The sequence below is a fragment of the Euwallacea similis genome, chromosome 1 (assembly GCF_039881205.1).
Source record: "Euwallacea similis isolate ESF13 chromosome 1, ESF131.1, whole genome shotgun sequence".
NCBI lineage: Eukaryota > Metazoa > Arthropoda > Insecta > Coleoptera > Curculionidae > Euwallacea > Euwallacea similis.
In genome coordinates this window covers 7,209,778-7,229,993 of record NC_089609.1, presented here as the reverse complement: position 1 = coordinate 7,229,993, position 20,216 = coordinate 7,209,778, and the positions used below count along the sequence as shown (strand labels likewise).

At 36.2% G+C, this 20,216-nt stretch overlaps 2 protein-coding genes across 5 annotated transcripts in view; one reads left to right on the top strand and one right to left on the bottom strand.

Moving 5' to 3' along the window:
• LOC136412049 (protein-L-histidine N-pros-methyltransferase) overlaps positions 1–20,216 on the bottom strand; it is a 210,724-nt gene that overhangs the window by 63,041 nt on the left and 127,467 nt on the right. The window lies entirely within an intron of this gene.
• Mrtf (Myocardin-related transcription factor) overlaps positions 1–20,216 on the top strand; it is a 44,272-nt gene that overhangs the window by 12,232 nt on the left and 11,824 nt on the right. The window contains exon 1 of one of the 3 annotated variants that reach the window (XM_066398390.1): positions 7,544–7,562. The exons of the other annotated variants lie outside the window; for them this stretch is intronic. The gene's annotated coding sequence lies outside the window, so the exon portion shown is untranslated. Of the gene's footprint in view, positions 1–7,543; positions 7,563–20,216 lie in introns of those variants that run through there. 3 annotated transcript variants of the gene reach the window in all.

Here is a 20,216-nt window from a genome sequence, read left to right as displayed (position 1 = left end):
TACGAGCTTCTTAGGTTCTACGCTACTGGCTGTTACAGAATAGTATATTTATCATAAAACGTTCAACCAGCCACGACAACCTGATCAGTCAGATCAACGCCGATAAAACCAAAAAAAGCCAGGTGTATTCACAATTTAGTCGCTTATTTTAGCTGATTCTTATCCCATAGCGCGCTAAAGTTGATAAACATACTACTTTCGCTGCTTCCAGTAGCTTCGTGAGACAAGACGTAAAGACAGACGACTTATCAAGGGTCTATTTGGGCCTTTAGTCAAGTGAGTTTTCTTTGATAAACGCATTTTATGTGATACTATATTAGCTATGGCTAAAAAACAAAACAGAATTCAATTGCAACTCATCAAAAAATAACAATTGAATTTAATCGAGTTTAAACAATTTTTAATACTACTTAATGTAAACTAGTGTACCTAGTTCAATCAAAATGCTACAAGGCGCTTCAAAGCTGCATGAGAGAAAACATGTTTTTTTTATCAACTTTAAAGTTCTCTCTGCTGTGAAAACGAGACATTTTCGCATATTCAGTTAAAGTGGCCTATTTTCACCTAAAGAATTTGTGGCATTCGTTGCCCATGTTTTTCTGGAATACCCTGTTTTTTTATGTTTAAAAACTTTCATCACTATGTGTTGGCCCGTACATTTAAGAATAAGTACTACGAGTGTAAAAATAAGTACGCTGGTTAATATTTTGAGTAGTAAAACGAGCCTAGCCCCAATAAATAGTAAATTTACAACCTTTTTTATGCGCCCATTCCTGTCCGCATATGTTTCGGATTTTTAAGTTTTATAAATAAACCTCGAAATGCATCGATTCTCGTGAGTAATAGGCGCAATTGCCGCACGTGAGTGACATAAAAAAATTCGGTTAGAAGCGTTTTTGCCAGCAACTGAAAATGGTGGCAGCAGAACTACATTTTCACTCTCGTTCTTGCCAGGAGGGTTTGTAGGCGCAATCCACTGGTTAGATTATTGACTTGTCTGCTGTTTTGCAATATTTCAGTTTTTGTTGACGTGAAGGTGAAGACACGTGTTGTTTTCAAATTAAACAGCAGCCGTTGCCGGAATTGGACTTTATGGAGTGGCTCGTCAAACAAACTTCCCGAAACAAGTTCCATTTGGTCGGGAGAAAGTAGGTTATTTACTCAGATCTCGGGTTTAAAATAGGCAATAGGCAAAAGACCTTATATACGAAAATAGACTTGCAGGCCTGTTGAGGTGTGCGTACTGGTACGTACGGGGTCATCTGGTTAGGGCCTTATTTTGATTCGATTTTGCCGTGTGCAAAAACTGCACCAGAAGGGGGAGTCGACTTGGAGATAGCTAAAATTATGTCATGACTGTGATCTTAACCTTGATGGTAAGGTGTAATAGATTATATCAATTTGATAAAAAAAAATAAAAGTAGAAGTCATAAATTCGCGTTTTTGGAACATTCGGCCAAAACACCGGAAATTTATCGTTTCTGTTTCGTGAGCGAACGAGATACGGGGCAGTTGGGGCAGATAAAAATTGTTCTGATATTCGTGCTTTATTTAACCTTCGGTTAAGTAGCTGCGAACGAAGCGGCGCAAACAAGCCATAAGTTGCGGCCGGCTCAAGGTTAATGAAAAATTGGGTGATACAGCGTGACAGATGTACAATAACTCAGTCTCTATAGGTATTAATAATACTTTTCTGGCGTGTCCACGCTAAAGTGGATTAGGACGAGATGAAAAACATATTTTAGACGCTTTTGGACCTATTCCACAGAACGCTGCTGTGTTGTTACATCAAAACTAAAGGACGTTATTTCATCACCTCACCTTTGACAGATATTGATGATTCATTTTGTCCTTCGTGTTTTTATTTTGAGCCACTTATTTTCGTGTACTTTTGGGAAGTTTTCATGGTGTGTAATTGCAACATTATAATGTTCTGTCAATCTGCAAGTCACATTTACGTGGGGCCTGTTCCCTTGTCTGTTTCTTGTTGTAAGGAATCGCCTCCCAAATTACCTACATGTCATTTTCGGTCACCCTGTATAACGGGTACACAAAAATTATTTTTATCAACATGGCTATTTACATTTAAAAAATTTAATATTGCAATATTTTAAATTGTTTTTGGGTTAACATGAGTGCCCAGTATGCTCATAGTAAGACAAAAATGTGTAATTTAAGTAAGTGGGAACGGCTGCAATTATGAATGTCTCTTAGCAACAACTTAACAGTGTCAAGTGCTGTAATGCACGGGGTAAAAAGATTTACTTAGATAGTATAAAGTTGTTGCATAATTTCTGTCGTTTTCCATACGATAATTTTCTTCTTCGAAAAAAAAAATTTTTGAAGCTGGGATAGATAAGCTGCCTATTAAGTGCAAACAAGTTATTGATAACAATGGAAAATATGATGACACTTACTTAAATTTCTTTGCAAAGTTAGGGCAATTTCAATATCTTTCAAAAATACGACAAAAATCATGCAACAACCTTATATGATATAAAAGCCTTATACGACATCAGTGACTTTCTTCGGCAACGAAAGATTTACCTCGTCGGTATAAGCTGTTGTGACCATAGGAATGAAGTTATAAACTTAAATTTTTTAGTTTGATTATTGTGGAAATCCTGCATGTGTAATTAGCTTCTTTTGAGGTTTATCATCCCTTAAAAATAAAATTACGAGGGTTCAAATATCCTGTGAGTCTAGTGTTAAGTATTGCTACACTATTCTTATACTAATAATAACAGTACTGGGGAATAGAAGGCTTGCAAATAGGCTCTTAAAGGTCCCTTTCGTTTCTCAATCTACCTCTTTTCACTACATGTAGTCCCCCTGTCTCTCCGCAAATGGCTCGTCCTCTTTATAAAGGAGAGAATCCTCCCGGAGGAGAAAGGCGACTTCGAAAATTTTCCCTTGCTTACGTGACATTCCGTGTTCCCTGGATATGAATGCTTATAACTAACAATATTAGACAGTGCTATAGAAATTTCTACTCATAGCACTTAAGGAAATATTGAGCGTGAATCCCTACTTCGGCAGGCCCTCGAATTTTCCTAGATATAATTGCCATTCATCATGTATTTCCCTTGTGTGGTTTTGGATTTGTGAAAAATTAATCAGAAAGGACATATCTAACATCCGATCATGATTACCGAAGTAGCTTATAGTTATTATCCAATAAGTAACCTAAACAACCCGGCAACATTAAAACTTGCGAAGTTGCCATGTTTTGTTGCAATTTAATCATGAACAGAAACAAGTAATTTGGTGTTATTTATTCAAAAATAAAGAGAGAGAACAATTTCATTATAGTGATACACATGAGCTTATAAGCTGTTGTATTAAAGCATAAACAGGAACACAGGCCTCAAGGCATGTCGACATTTCGACGTTACAAGCCTTGAAGGCAAGCATTCAGACGTGGAGGAAATATGGGATATGTGCGCGTATAACGACCCTTTTAAACTCTGTTTAAGGCATAAAATGTCGACTTCAACATTTATAAGCTGCAAAAGGGTTCATATGTTAAAGCGACAGTTTAGGGATGATCGAAATTCTCGACATTATGGCGGATGCGCGACATAAATCTCCTTGTGCTCACAAGTATTTCCCTCGGGATTTTTTTCAAATAAGGGATCTTGCAAACACGTGCATGCATCAAAGCAAAAAGCGGAATATAAACTAGCGTTGGCACTTCTTCTGGATATATTATAACGAATTCGTGTCACGGAAAAAATCTCTGGCTCGCGTAGGAAAATTTTTCCATGAGTGCGTTATACATTTTATATGGGTCTAAGGAGACTGCATACCAGATACATATGTGTGACGTAACCGCACATAGATTTCGGACAATTTCAGTGACAGAGCCCAGTAGTAAAAGTTCCAAAAATACGAATCGAAAAGCGGCGCTTTTTGGCCGATGGATCCGAGTGAGTCACTGGAATAAACAACGTTTTATGTATATGGTACGATTCATCATTGTGTCACTGAGGTGTAAACTTTGCCGCTTTCAGAAATTTTTAAATAAACCTTTAGATTTTGGCAAAGTGCGGCGTCTACTGACGAATATTTTCACTTTAATGATAAGCCAGATAAGCTAGGGTAACCCTTTTAGAATGTGTGTAATGTCGTCTCTCACGTTAAGATTCTTAAACACGTTTCAAACTAGGGGTCAAACCACGCTCACAGTAATGTCAAATAAGCATAATGCCCATTAGAATGCATAAGAGCGAGGCACTTGCTTCAGTGTGAACAACACTGATTACTTTTCAGTAACTTGTGCCCGATGTATTTTTCTCGATTTCTAATTTAATATTTGTTTTTGAATAACCATATTTCAGTTTTGTTTATTTAGCATTTTGTGCACGCAATTCTAGTATTGTCAGTCCATCGTCTCGTCGGATGATGCATGCATCGGTCAGTAACTGAAAGCTTATTTCCCATGCGTCGGTCATTCGACGATTCGATGATATGACGAGTACTCTGATTGGTCACAAGGCTGTAAGACACCTGATTAAATTTATGTAATTCTAAATTTTGTCGGATGTTGTCTGGTTTTACCCTTTATGTCATGGTTGCCAAAGAGTCTTTTTTTATATTGCAAATAACAAAATCAGCGAATTCTGGTCCTAAATTTTACTGCAATGGGAAAAATCACTCAAATGGGGTATCTATTTTCAGCAAAAATAACAATTTTCCAGTAAGAAATTCGTTCTTACTCATCATCGAAAATCAAATAAATGTTTATAGGAAAGAAGTCCATGGCGTCCTTGGCGAGCAATAATGTAAACTTTCTCATAGACACGCAGTGTTTAAGTAGATCAAAAAAGGATCCTTTTTCCACATGTCCCGTGATATGTAGGATAAGCTATAATGAGACACCAAACACAGGGCCTAATTAATAAGTGTCACAGTTACAGATGGCCGTATGCGGGACGTCTGGGGGCCTTTACTAATTATTCCCGACCGACATATTTATTTAGAATGTAATTTGGTTGATGCCGGGCAGCATTCGGACACTAGAAACACCGTTTTGTTGTATATTTTATTATAAAAATAGATCGGGACCCGTCGAAAATAGAGTCATTCAAATTTCAACACTTCGCTGTGTACCTCACTCGGTATAGTTGGAAGGCGACCGCTCTAAATGACGAATAAACATACCTCTAATTGATTTTATTTTTAATTTGACACAGTTTTTCTTAATTGTTGTTTTCGCGGACGCTCGACCATAGGTTAGTTCGTTGGTCGCCAGGCGTGACGTCATTTCGAGCGCTGTTACGTCATAGAGCATCAAGTCTGGTAGTCTCGGTCGTGTTTATGGTAAATCTTAACGCACATAAAGGCCGCGGCAGTTCAAAACATCGTTGGAGGAATTTATGTGAATCCGCTTTTACGACGGTACGAAACGATCATCGTTACCTAATTATTGCTGTTTTGTTCGAGAAACATTTGTTTTCTCAAGGTAGTTAATCGAATCCGTAAAAATAGGCTGGTAATTTAGATAATAAAACTGTTGTTTATCTTGCAACAGTTATTTGAATTAGAGGAATCTTCTACATTAAATTTAGCAACTTTGAAAAACATGTTTCCGCGAGTTTTTCACAGGGCTATAAAATGTTCTTTCAAATGTTTTTCATAGAAATGTCATCTGGGAGGACTTCAAAATATTGGAAACATATTGAAATAGTACTAAGCATTTTCTACAGTACTATGTCAGGATGCCAACTGTCACCTGTCATATAAAAGAGATTGTTAATGGGTTGTCATTAGCGTGATGTCAGTGCAACTGTCATTTTAACTCAAAAGAGTCAATTCATTATTGGTTTCAAAAACGCCACAATTGTCAAATACGCATTGGTGAATTGGTGAATTTACATTCATGAGGATCCACCATGATAGTCTGTGGGACGAGGATTTGATGGTGAATTGCGTAGGTTAAAGGTTGAGTTAAATGCCGGATGGATTGGAGTAAAATAACGTTTGGTAATAAAGAAAAATGGTGAAAAATTGTTATTGCTTATATAAGGTGTTAATATTATCATGATACAAACTTTGTGGGTAAAATTATCTCAATTAATTATAAAGAATTTAAGTAACAAAATGTTTGTAAAAGTCTTATTCTAATATAATAAAGGCTGTTAAAGTTTAAGGTTAATTTCATTTTTTTTTTTATTAATATACTAAAACCTATCTTTTTGCCAAAAATGGGTATAGATACTCTAATAATCAATTAGAAATCTCGATGCAAAAATTAAAGATCCTAATGTCACCGTCGATTTTAAACTTTTTAAAGATTTATTTAGAGATTGCAAAAAAACATTTAATATGACGTATTGCATAGCATATGTTCCAAAATTAAAATACTTGTGAATGAACCTCCCTTTAATAGTGGCAACCAAAACACTATTTGAAGCAAAGTTTTTTTCTTTCCCTCCAAGCTTCCTAGTGTGCACTCTATATTATTTCGAAATAACGGAAACCGAATTGTCAATGACTATATCTGAACACAAACGTTTACTGTTAATTTCAGAATGTTCTTCGAATTTGAAGTTTCCCAATTTTTAGTTTATGAGTTCAATGACTCGACGGATCAGTGTTTCGCAAATCGATAATTTCATGGTATCGACAATAAAATTCTTGGATCGAACCGCTATAATTTAGTTTCGGTTTTACAATCGGAGAAATATCTGAATTAAGTTCTGTTTTCTTTCTCAAAATTCCATTCAGTTACAGAATTGCGAGGAGGAGATTGAGTCATCTCAGCAATGAGGTTATTAATTTGATCTTGATGTCTTATTATGTGCCCTGTTATACAGGATGTCCAACATAAAAGTAAACTGGGTGATATCTCGAAAATAATAAGGTTTTTATTTTCTCCTTGTTTTCCTTAAACAGTTATTTCAAAGTAATTGACACTAGCATTGCCACTTGTTGCCCTCAATAACATTATTAGAGTTAAAATCCCACATTTCGTTTTTCTGCAATTATCATTAACTTGATTTTCATAAATACGGTCCAAGATTTTTTAAATTGGATTTTTAATTCTGAATTCGTGGACATCTAATACCTAATCATTTTATTGATTTTAGGTTATATTTTAATGCTTATATGAATTAGTACTCTTGCTGGTTATAATTATTATCGTTTTCTTGCGATTTCAGCAGTAAGAAGTACCCAAAGTTTTAAGATTTTGATTTGTGCAGGTAAAAGTTATTAAAATTGTGCAATAATGGCGCTGAAATAAAAAAATAAATGTACAAACAATGAACGACTGATCTTTAAAATTAAAGATATATTTTACTCATTGGCAATTAATGATCAATTTTTAGCGAAAACCATATACAGCAACATAGATTGCAATAGATGTCACTTTATTTGCCTTTAAACAAAGGTAATAGTAACATCTTTTTTGCAGTTGCATTATGAGTCATTAATCAACATCTGGAGTGATTCTTTCAAATGTCTCAAGTGGAAAAAATGGCTCAGTAATTCACCTTCGTAATTGTTCTTTATTAGAGAGCCTTTAAGCCACTGAAGGAAATGTCACGTTATCAAAACACGTAAACGTAATTAGCATTAGCACATATTTTACGGAGTTACATGAGCTTGTTAGACATCTAATGAAGCAACAAGATACCATTAAATTTAAAAGTTTGTTTCAAAACAAACTCAGCTCCATTAATTTTCTTACTAGAACCCGCCAATAAATTATCCTTTTAAAAACATTTCATTTTCTGACATTTCTGTGTTTCACAGTTAAAAATGTAAAAATCATTGATAAAGTTAATAGGGAAGTAATTGAGGTAACTGCGGTATCAGTTAGTATATAACGGAATCTTTGAACGGTAATTAACTTAATGCTAATGTCGAAAATATGTCAAAATGAGATTAACGCATGTTGAAATAAGTGGCTTAAAAAACTATGTTATGTTAAAAATATGTTAACAATGTGGAATAATCGCCTAAAGAAAGAGATCTAAGGGAGGGAGTCATATTTGGAAATCTTAGTGGCCAGTATAATGGTTCGTTTTAGTCATTTTTACCTATGCCGACCAAAAACTTAGGAATTTCGATCAACAGACAATGCCTAATAGTGAACTTATGAATTGTTAGGAATAAAACAGGCCTATAACAGCATAAATCCATATGTATTTCAAAATCCCACCTATAAGTTAATAAAAGTGTTTTATGTCTAGGTGTTAAGAATAAAAAGAAGATTCATTATTCAATTAAAAAAATGCAGAATATTGTTTAAAAAAATCCAGATGATCAATTTACAGAATCAGGAGAAAATATTAAATTTTTTGCAGAATTTCGGTTATTGCGAATGTATCACGGTAGAAATTTTTCAATTTTTAAAACAGCATTTTTTTACGCTTCAGAATTTGCTTCGGTTCTCTGCTTGTTTTGTGCGTTTTTAATTTAACATCGTGATAAAAAGAGAAAAACTATAAAACATAAAGCAAAATTCCAACAGCCCCGAAAAATGAGTTTTCCGTCGTGGACAGAATTTTGAGCGGACGGAACGGCATGCGGCGTCCCCTTGGAAAATGGAGAATGGCCATCAGCCGAGGCCACGTAATGTTATTAACAGGACCTTATAAATTCCAAAGGCGTTTTTCGAATAATAATCTTTCACAACTTATTCAAGGGCGTGCCTGACTTTAAAGTTGTTTTTAAGGCACAGAAAATTGCTGGGAAATTCAGTCATAAATCGCTTCTATTAACTGTCTGTACTTGGCAGGTGACAAAGCTATTTTAAATGACACATTTTGATGTCTATTAGAGTCAAATAATTAATGTGACGTCAACTTTAACTACCAGCAAATTTTTATAGAAACGTTGGAATAGAGTCAGGCTATTGGTCAGATTTTTGGTATCTATGCAAACTAGCTCTATATTAAAAGTTGATGGCACTTTAATAATTGGTCGTTAATGGTAAATAGCAGAATTCATGGTCTATTACTCATGAGTTGGATCCCATTTTCGAAAACAGTTTTTCAATAAGTCGAACAATTATTGCCAAATTTTTGTGAATGTTTACGCTAATAATAATTTGAGAGGCATCTGGTCTCCCATGGCTTCACACTTTATTTTATTTTTATTGACGCGTTTTCAAACATTATACGAAAGTATCGTCAGCAACAAAATAAGTTTTTGCAATCAACGATCAAAATTATTAGAAAAATTGAGTAATTTTTCGTAGGTTACATTCAGAGATTACCTCTCATTAAATAGATTCTACTTATCAATAACCTTTAAAAAAATCAATGGTAGCAGTATTCGCTGATTATTGAGTCACACCTGACTTAACTGTCCAAGTCTTGTTACTAATTTTCATTCATCTATAGTATATCTATAGATCTTAAGGATGATTTCTTTCAATACGAACATAAAATAACACCAACGAAGTCGGTTTGTAAAAAAATAAAATTGTACTTAATATTTCAAAATTGTGCTCAACAAAAAGTTAAATATCCTTATTGGAAAATTGAGGTTATGGTTTGCGAGTCGCTTTTTTCGTATTTGTTTAAGTTTCGCACCACTCAAAAAAGTAAAAATGAAACAATTCAATTTTCACTTTTGAATTCTGACAGTTGACAAGTCCGCTGATTGGTGACACCTGCCAGACGCCAAGACGACGTCGCCCCTGTTCATTATTTTGGTTTGTGGTTTCTGTTTTGGCTTTTCTTTGACGTTCCCCATGCACGTTATCGCGTTTTTAAGTTAATTTTTTTAAGTGTTCAATAATAATGGCTTTGGGTCTTTATATTGCATCTTCAGACGTTTGGGCTAAATGTTGCGATTTATAAATCTACAAGGTAATTTTTCTCGCGGATAATTGTAGCGCAACTGGTAACGACGCATTATATCTCGACGAGAGGTAATTTATCCACCCGAATGTGGGTAATTTCTTTGAGTGATTGCTTTTTATCCTTGTGGCACGCGCATCTAAGAGTACTGAGCTGTTATGCGCCGTAAGAAATATATCTCCGTCATCTCATTCATTCGGGGCGAATTTTCGTTATTTCGGAGCTGAAAACAAGTTACAAAATCGGGCGGCGATTAATGGCCCGTTATTTCAGATGGATTTCGAAAAAGAGACGTGTTTATACCGGATGACTCCTTTTGCCCGGCCTGTCCCGAATGTGTGTCAGTAAACTACGCTGAACTCACTCCAGAAACGTGTACACACGCGACGACCAAAACATTTATTTTCGCGCCATTAGTCGTCATCTGCCTCTTATTAATGGTCCCGGTCGATTAACGAATGTTTTTCGTATTCCAGTTTTGAAACGTCTGTGCTGCGTTCCCCGATTGAGAAAACTCAAAAGTAATCAGATGAGTTAAAGATAGCAGCACGTCCAGTTCATATCTGAAAACGGCAAATTTTATTTTAGCATGCTCTATGTTATTCTTGAATTCTACGTTAAATTCTAATTTGACCTCAGCTAGAATGTTCCCATGTAGAAGTTTTGTGGTTTCCTCGATATTTGCAGTTAAAAAATAATTAATAGCAGGTGTAGGGTGGTTCAAGTCCAGAAAACTTGTTTTTTTATACAATTTATCCAAAGCAAGTTGTAAAATCAAACTTCGCTGTAAAATTGCAGATTTACTGCCTTGACATTAAAGTTTTTTAATTGCTGCAAATTTGATAGATACGAGGCAATAAAGTTATTTATTGCCGACTGTTTTTTACAGAACTATTAGATTTAATAAATTTGAAAGTCATCGTTACACCCAAATTTATATGCATACTCCAAGGATAATGTGAAATTTCTCTTCGTAAAGTTTTTGATTACCCCGTTTATTGAGTAAATATAGTCACGATCAGGGCTCATGAATTACATGCTGGAACTACACATTTTAATGAAAATTATAGATTAACACACTTTCTCTTTCCATAGAGCTATTCAGGCATTTCCATTGATTCAAGTTAGCATAAACACGTTCACATCCGATAAGTGGAGTCATCTAGTTCATTCATATATCCTGAGTTTTTCCCTCTAAAGATTCTCATTGTTCCCAGTAATTAAGATCAATGTAAACTTCGCTGTTCATGGAAATGTATTTATTAACAGGGCGTCTTGCACTTCACGTAAATTTTAAATTTCCTATACTTTTACCTCATTTAATTGATCAAAGTAGAAACGTTTTCTCCACCTCTAGTCTGGATTGTGATGTGCCACCGTGTCTAGCATGATTGGCAAACGGGGCATTAATCTGTATTTACTGATTGACATCTTTGATATTCGCAGTTTATTTGACTTGTTTCTGTTAATTTCAAAGGGATAAAGATAAATTTTAAAAAGATATAAAACGCGACTCCGTGTCAATCAGTATCAAAGAGGTAATTAAAGACAAGAGGATGAATGTGAATCTTTCTAATGAAAACTGTAGAACACTCAATGTGTGATGTGATTCTTTATTAACTCTGTTATTATTAATTTGCTAATTAGAGTAATAAGGTACTTTTAAGAATGGAATTTATGAAGGGCGCGCATAGCAGCTAAAATTGAAATTGTCATCATTACTGTGTTAATATTGTTAACACAGTAACGAGGCTTAAATTTTACTCAAAGTTTTTACTTTCCTGTATTTTGATTATTTAAGTCAACAGGGAGAAGCCCCTTCGTATTCATTATTTTTAAGGGTCATTATCCTGTCGAACTAAGCTAATTGAATTGAAAACTTTTTGTAGTATATTATGCCAATTGAGATATTCCTCTTTTCTATCATTCACATTTAGGTCTCGGAAGTTTTCCGTTTTTCAAGCTCTGTTCCATCTTTATTTTAAATAATTTGAAAAAACTGATCGTCAGATTTTGTTCATGCAGTAATCTTTCTTTATGTGAAAAATCAGGAACGCAGTTATATTTCGGGTGTCTTCATTAACGAGGGGGAAAATGTGGAAACGTTTCCAGTTGAGTTTTCGCGCTAAATACGTCGGCTCGATTGTCAAGTTAAGGTCCAATTTATGACCTGCAACGTTATAAATTCATTCTTAAGCGCAATTTATTACTCAAGGATCCTTTTTATAAACCGACGAACACGCACTAAATCCGCCCTAAATAAGAAAAGTTCAGGTTTCTAATCTCGCAAACAGACCATACACCTTAAAGAATAATACGAAACTCTTAGGCTGATCCGTTTAGATAGACGGCCCGAAAGGCCAAATCCCTTAAGACGTATCCCGCAGGCATCCGTTGAAAAGTTAAGGGCGACAATTGTAGCGATTTCCGAAAGGCAGACATGCTTTAAGAGCAATTTAGATATTCTAACGAGCAGAAGGAGAGCAAAAAAGGGCAAAAGTCCTGGATTGTTATCGTGCTCAAATGTGGCTAGGACTTGAAACTGTAATTTAATTCAAGTAGCAAAGTGTGTTTCATGACATTTTTTTAAAAAGATTTAAAAAAAAACACATTTCTTGGCATTATTTTGAGCTCTGACAATCCCGCCCATGGTTTGAGAGGGTCGGCGCGTCAATAGCAATAATTGCGATGTTGTCGATTCTATCAGAAAATCGTTAGTTTAATGGAAGACTACATAATCCAAATGGCGATAACAGATTACATCTGACGTTGAACGCATGACGGTGCCAGTGTTTCAATTTCTTAGTCTTTACCCCATTTGAAAGGGCTTCATCAGGAAGGGTAAAATTCAATTCATATAAATCTTATTTTCACTGATGGGGCTGCTATTCATCTCTCCTGCCTGATTAAAACCCGATTCAACTTTCGCACAACAGGTGAACATTACGCTTTGATTCACTTCTCCCCGACACTTTTTGTTTTTTGTTTACTTTCCGTTGCTTATACGGAGGATTTGACGGGTAATTTGTCTCGATTTGTTATATGCGGCGCGTGTGCAAGACACAGGCAGCAATATTTCATCTTTCGCCCGAATATTGTCGGCGGCGCAATAACTCACTTATCCAATCTGTTTATCTTGTAACCGATGCGAGGATAGCGACTAACAATAGTTAGTTAAGGCCCTAAATCGATGCTTAAACGCGGAATTGAGTTTAATAGAGTTCTATAGGGTCGGCGAATTACCAGCTTGAGCTGTTCACAGCAGTACTGTAATTTAATAAGGACAGGATAGGCTTAAGGGGTTTTCCGTCCCCAAACAAACCTCTCGATAGCTTTTTAGTGTATACATTCAAATTTATTTAAAAAATGGTAACACAGGCTTGTCATTTGTCACGATCACCGTGTCACATCTTTGACGACAACACATCCACACTCACTTGTTTCGCCGCGGTTAATACATCAGCTGTCAATACGACGCTATCTGCTACGTTGTCAACGTCATGCGCTCACCAGCGTAAATATAGCGTAGTATATTGTGGGCGTATGTTACGTAGCTTTAGACACATCGTCCGAATGGAAAAAAACTTGGTAATGAAATATGGTCTATTGTTATTTTCTATGACCAGAAACTAAAATTATATGTAGATATTAGATACTAAGGATTAAATAACAGCAAGAAGCAAAAACCAGACTAACTCAATTTTCAAATTTGAATAGACAGACATGTTAACAAATACATCAATGTCAAGCCGACAGCGGAAGCCGCGTAAAGTACGCGAAAGTTAACTTTATTTTGGTTTTCTACGTCTAACCTGGTAATTAATAGCGTTACCTTCAAATTTCCAACGTGGCGAATTTCAGCCAATGAAACTCATTGATTTCTGTTGCGCTGTCAAGTACACTGTAAATGTTTGAGCTCGTGAGGACATAGCTTTAGACAAACCTCTCCAGTCTTTACGCGTATGTATCCAACATCGTTGATAAAAATGGGGTCACAGCAGCTATCATTTGTCTCTATGATCTTCACCATTCGCAAAGATTTGTCAAGACCGATCTAAAGAGATTTCTCTGTTTTCTCATAATATATAGTACAAATGCTACTGTCAAGAGCGCCGCTGCATTCATTTGTTTGTTTGTGGTGACACGTCAGCTGTCAATCCTCCGGCACTTCCGATGTTGCCAACGTTCCAAGAATTGCCGAAAGTACGGTTACACGGGCTATGCGAGCCATTTTGGACTGGGTAACAGCCTTGACATTTGTTTAGTATGTTTGGTATACTCGTGCGCTTAAAGATAGCTATAACGGGCGCCCCTCTAAATGAAATCTGATTGCGTAACATCCAGGAATCGTTTGGACTATTCAATGGAGCAATTTCCGGGCGCGTTAAACTATTACTGTTGATGTGAGCGCACTTTTAATCTACGGACGCAATTTATTTTCTAATTTAGTTCTGTGTGTATACCGTCACACGGCGAATGACAATTTAAAAATACCGCACAAGATTGGAAATGGGGCGCGGCACACCGATCGATACCTGCAGAAATAATCGAAGGTCGACTAATTCCGTACCCATGTCAGATGAGTCAAGTTCAAAAGAAAATAGATTCCGCGAGCTTGATTTATCTTGCAACGCCGCATTGGACAATATGCGATTTGTATGGGCAGGTTATTGGCAACGCAGCTCCTTTCTTTTGTTTCGTCAGAGGCGTCCTTAGTGAAAAACACGAATTTTCAAGATGTACTGCGGAGTTTTTTCCTTTCGCTGCAGCTGTCATATTTGAAATACGGCGTTATCACGTTCCTTTGACAACAAAAGTAGTTTGAGCATTGCAGCAGGGAGCCGCTAACGTTTATTCGCATTCAGAACAATTACACGCACGCAGAAAACGAAGAGAAAAACACGAAGGACTAGCTCACTCCTCGTAAATTTTGGTAGAACTAATGATTGAATTTAATTTTATTGGCAGTACTATAGCTTCCTTTTATTTCATCTAAGCTGTCAAATTTCAAGAGCGAGTGTTTTCATGACCGTTAATAAATAGTTTGATTATTAACGGAAACGAGGCGATGGATAGAAATTTGAATGATGAGGTTTTCAACGATCACTGCCAGTAACACTCGCTCTACTTCTATAGAATGTTAAACTAGACCACAATTCGCAAAACTAAATTAACACTCGTTCAACATTCAACGTTGCAGACAAACATTTCATGTTTTTCTATTGACAACGTCACTCCGTTCTTTTGTTTCGTGAGAGCTGCCAAATTTGTGACATGTTGTAGCAAAGACGAACTTGAGAAAGTAGTGTATGTATATGTGAAGGCATCTCTATCATTTGTTAACTCAAGGGTAATAGAAGGCTAGAGATATTTGCGAATTGTCCTGGCGAGACCAGTGAAAAATGCTAATAAAAACGTTTTTTTCCTACCAGTATTAACGGGTTAACGTAGTTTTTTTTTTTTTTTTAACGAAAACTTGACTGACCAGAACTGAATCAGGTGGGCGTGCCAACAACTGCCCGCCGTCCATGTAAGCCATATACCGGATCAGCCTCAATCAAAATGATTAAATGCCTGATCTATTTTAAGTGTGTGCTATGATCAAAATAAGTTTGAAACTATTATTTTCAGGTGGGCCCAGTAAATACGCTGGCATAGCTGACCGTTACAAATAGGCTGGATTCAAAGGCCAAATATTCATGTCGGCTTAAAGACCTTAATTCGAAATTGTCTCGGACGTTCGTGTTTTTTCTTTGCTAGAACAAGAAGGAACTTTTTAATTGATTCCGCATCAGCTTTTCTTTTAAGGTTTCAGGCACCGGTTTGACGCGTGGGAATAAGATCGCGCGTCTTAATTGAACTCAGGTTTAATTAATCAACCCCCCCGACAGGGGCAATTAAACCTTTTTGCCCTAGTTCGACGAGGCATTTGTTGTGCTTAGCTAATGAGCCGTTTTGGGGATTATAAACCCCTTTTGCGTGCTACCGCTACGAGATATTAGTTTACCTTAATCGCTGCTTTCTGTACCGGGGCATGTCAACGAATTCGCTTTAGATCTAGATAAACTGTCGTAGATGTCTCCCTAGGCGCGCACTACCGGTGGAAATTTTAACCCGTCCCCGAGCTATAATCCTTTATTTAAATTGGCTTGGTGAGCAAGGAAGCATTGGGAGGAAAAGAGAAATAAAATTTATGACCTTGATTCTCAGGCGCGTTCAGCAGAGCAAATCGCTACGAAAGCACTCAAAAAATTGTGACTAATGCAAGCGATATGTCCCAGTTACTAGCAGAGCGATGAATATCGCTCAAGTGTCCATATATTGCTACTATGCAGAAAGAGACTATTGTACAACTTGAAATAAACCTTGAATGATTCGAACGTTCTGTAAGTGAATTAGAGATGTGTCCAATTGGTCAAGAGGTCATTGTCCAAACCAAATAGAGGATACTACACACAGTGGCCTGCCAAGAAATGGGTCTTGTGCGTCATAAAACACATAAACATATTTGAAAGTCTTCCCAGTTATTAATGAGCTTTTTCACAGTCATTGTTTTTTCACCTCAAACTTTGCTTTGCAAGCGATTTTAGCAATGTGCTAAAAGCGTAAAGGGAGTCCCAGCAGTGTGCAGGGCAAAGAGATAAATACGAGTGTTGTATTAAAAAAAAGCTTATATTTGTTCTTCTGAGTTATGAAATGGAGATATCAGCTTTTGTTGTATAACTAGTTACTAAATGAAACTCGTTTAGTCACTAGTTTCTTGATTTTTAGTACCCACTGGAATAACCATTAAAATTGGATACAGAATGAAAAAGTAATATAATACTTCTATTATGTTTTAGTAAAATTCTAAGGTGCTTGTTTTTATGCACCTGACTGTAAAGTTGTAATATTAAGAGATTTCATTATGGTTCTGTTGTTATTTCGTTACTTTTTCGGCAATATGTACGGTTAAATTTCGGCACTGTTTAGACGCTATAATCGTACGCTGAAGTTGTTATTAATTGCGAAATGATTTTTTTATTAATTTGGCAAATGTAATTTTTAAGGTGAGTTTTGTGAATTATATGATTTAATCTCAGGAACAAACTCATTCGCCATTGTCAAAATTGTTGCTACTTTCTTGACAATGATGAAGGCGAGTTTTGCCAGTTTAATCTCAAGAACCATTGCCAAGATTATTATTATTTTGTTGAATAATGAGATACTACTTATTTTTCTAGTTTTTCCTGGTATCATAAAATAAATCCATGTTTATAATTGCCCTATAAAAATTTCTATCTCGTCTATACTCTCGATATTTCCCATCATCATGTCACATCACATCATCACACATGTAGGTTAAATTCAGGAATTGTCACTTCTGAATGTCGAGTTCAATCATAAGGATCCTTTTTATTGAGTCGTCTATAAAATTTACCGTTAGTGGAGTTTTTGAAGGATTATCCACCAGCTTTAGAGTTAGAACATGATAAGGATTAACGTTGCTAAGCTTCCCTTGGTTCTGATTAAAACTTGGAAATGTGATCACTACCTTATGGAGCAACAAAAAACGAAGACATATCGAATTAAAAAGCAGCTTGCTTTTATGTACCCGGAACAATAAAATAGGCTCAATCCAGAGACGATGAAAGTCCCAAACAGGGGCGTTTAGCACTCTGTAACGAGACCCTCATTAAATATTTTATTCTTAAGTGGAAAATAAAGGCTTTTTGTGCGCTGGAGTTTTTCTGAAAACGATGTCGAATTAATTGCACCAAGCTCGTTACGAGAAAACGATTCCAATGGAAATTTGAAATTAACAACCAATTAATTTAGAGAATGATGCGAGACGGACACAACATATTCGTTTGGGCCTGGGGTTTGTGCCGAGACAGGCAATTAGCGTCTCCCTTTGGCAATTTATGTGACAACTTCAAATTCAAGAAGTTTGTGCGGATACTTACTTCTACTAGTCTGAAAACTCCTAACGCTATTAATTCGCAGCGTAACAAGGAAACAAGAGGGCCGTTACGTAAAGCGCATTTATTAAAATTTTCCCAGAAAGGGTCATTTGCTTGGAAGCATTCGCTAGAAAATTTCCAATCGAACCTTTCAACAACAAACGCACTTGAAATCGCTTCAATCGGCTATTACCTATTACGAAACGTGCAATATTTTGCAGCTGCCGCTCTGATAACCAAAATAAACATTTATTTCAAGTACGGCTCGAATGGCGCATATAGTACCGCTGAGTTTATGGTATACTTAAGAGCTATTTTCGGTATGCATGCCTGAAGTTTAAACTAAGAGAAACTAAATAAATAGTCAAAAACTACCCTGAAAACTAAACAGCGGCAACAGGGCCTCGGTCAATGATATATAAGTTACGCGTGGGCCGTCCTAAGAGCTGTCAAAATAAAAGAATGTTGCTATGTTGCCATTTGATGAGGTTAGTAGTGAAATGTTTTTCGGGGTTATTTTTCTTTTGTTTTTCCGGTGACAACTTCATAAGCAGGTTTTTACTTGAATTTAAATTTTAGATTAGGGAAAATAGAGGAGACAATGAAACCCTTAGTACCCTAAAAATTATTTAAGAGAGGTACCGCTATTTCCTATAAAAGACTATATTTTGAAAATATCACTTGCAATCTTCTAAGAAGAAGGTTTAGTCTTTATTACTTATTGTAGAAAGTTGTCAAAAAAAGTCACATTTACGCAAGTGCAGCCCTCATTGGCGGCTCGTGCGCAACATTTCACTATTGTGAGTTAAGTTTCGTTTATTCGTGAGTTAAAAGTAATTTTCTCCGATCTTGGGATTTGCATCTCTATTATTATTAAAGCACTCTTCGAGTGAATATTTTCACTTAAATGCTCAATTAATAAACTGATTTTTGTTTCGGCTCTCACTTGCCTTGAAAATCAAAGATTTTGGAAAGAAATTGAAAAATCGTTAAACATTAAACTAATTTACGACTTTATTTTCATTCCTCGCACCACCATTCCTATCAACAAACGCTTATGTAACTGTTGTCCTTATACTATTTTTTTCCACTACTAGCTCTGTAATATTGTAAATGATTGAGAAGTGCGTTTTCTCGCCTTTTTTTCTAAAATAGGTGAAAAACAGGTTAATCATGATATGCATAAAGATTATTATTTACCTAGGGAGCTAATTGGCCGTTATTTCGTGATCATTCCCATTATTATTTTATCATGATTACCATGGAAATTACTCTCAAGTGAAACGTCACCGCTAATCTTTATTACAATTTTATAAATTCTAGTTAACTCTAGTAGTGCAAAAAGTTGCAATTACGGCGCGATTGTAAAATACTTTTGATTCTCACATATTAGCTCTCTCAACACTGTGCACGCAGAACTTTTTTTCGTCACAACGTTGCTTAGGGTCGACTTTCAACAATGAATCAAAACAAGTAGATTTTGGAAAAAAATGTATTGTTCGCAAGTGCATTTACTCTCATATGAAGAAACCGGGACAATAAACAGAATTACGACGACGGAAATAATTCGAACAGGCGCTTAGACTGATCGCGTTGGAGACAAATTGTGATTCCACCAGGTGCCAAGATCAGTTCCAAACCATTTAGCTTTTAATTTGTGAGCGTCTCCTAGCAATTTCCCGGGAATTGTCGTGTTCTCCATTATTTCTTTTCGTCCAAATCTGATTTCCCATTATTAGGGAAATTTTTTGGTCTGAGGCAACGCCGTCGCGAGCGGAGATCCTAACGGTGGAATTGTCACCGTTTTCCTTCGAACGACGTTGACAGTTTTTCTAACCTTATTTTTGGCATCCCTTTACCGTTAAACATCACTCTATCTACAGCGCTGCCATGTTATGCATTTTTTCCGCAAATATCCCAATTTAGCAAAAACTGGTGGGTAAGAAGTTCCGGTGCCGTTCGCATAACACCTCTTCACGGCCTTGCTTCAGTTTTTGACGTACCCGTACCGACTTCGGTGTTTGTGTGTGTGTGTAAATGAGTACCCGGTGACCTTCCACATTTCTACTGCGGGTTTCGATTGTTTTGTTCAATTGGAGAAAAAATGCCGGGTGGGCGGGAATGTATCACGTAGACGCGGTGTTTTCGATGGTTTTCACGCGATTCCTTGTGTTTTCCTTTAGAATATTTAATGACCTTTTGATGTTTCCAGCACCCGTGACAAATGGCGCGGGGTTGTTTGTTATTAGTGCGTCGATTGAGGTATGCTTTTGTATGCGGTATATCCATAATTTGGGACTACACGTGCATTCGAATAATAACAACAACATAAAACTGAATTTATTCAAATGATAATTGCGTTTCGCTGTCAAATAATTGTAATTCATAGCTGAAGCCTTTTTGTTAAAGCAATATTTAATTAGCATAGAAAGGGGGAACTTTTGTTTGTTTGTAGGGG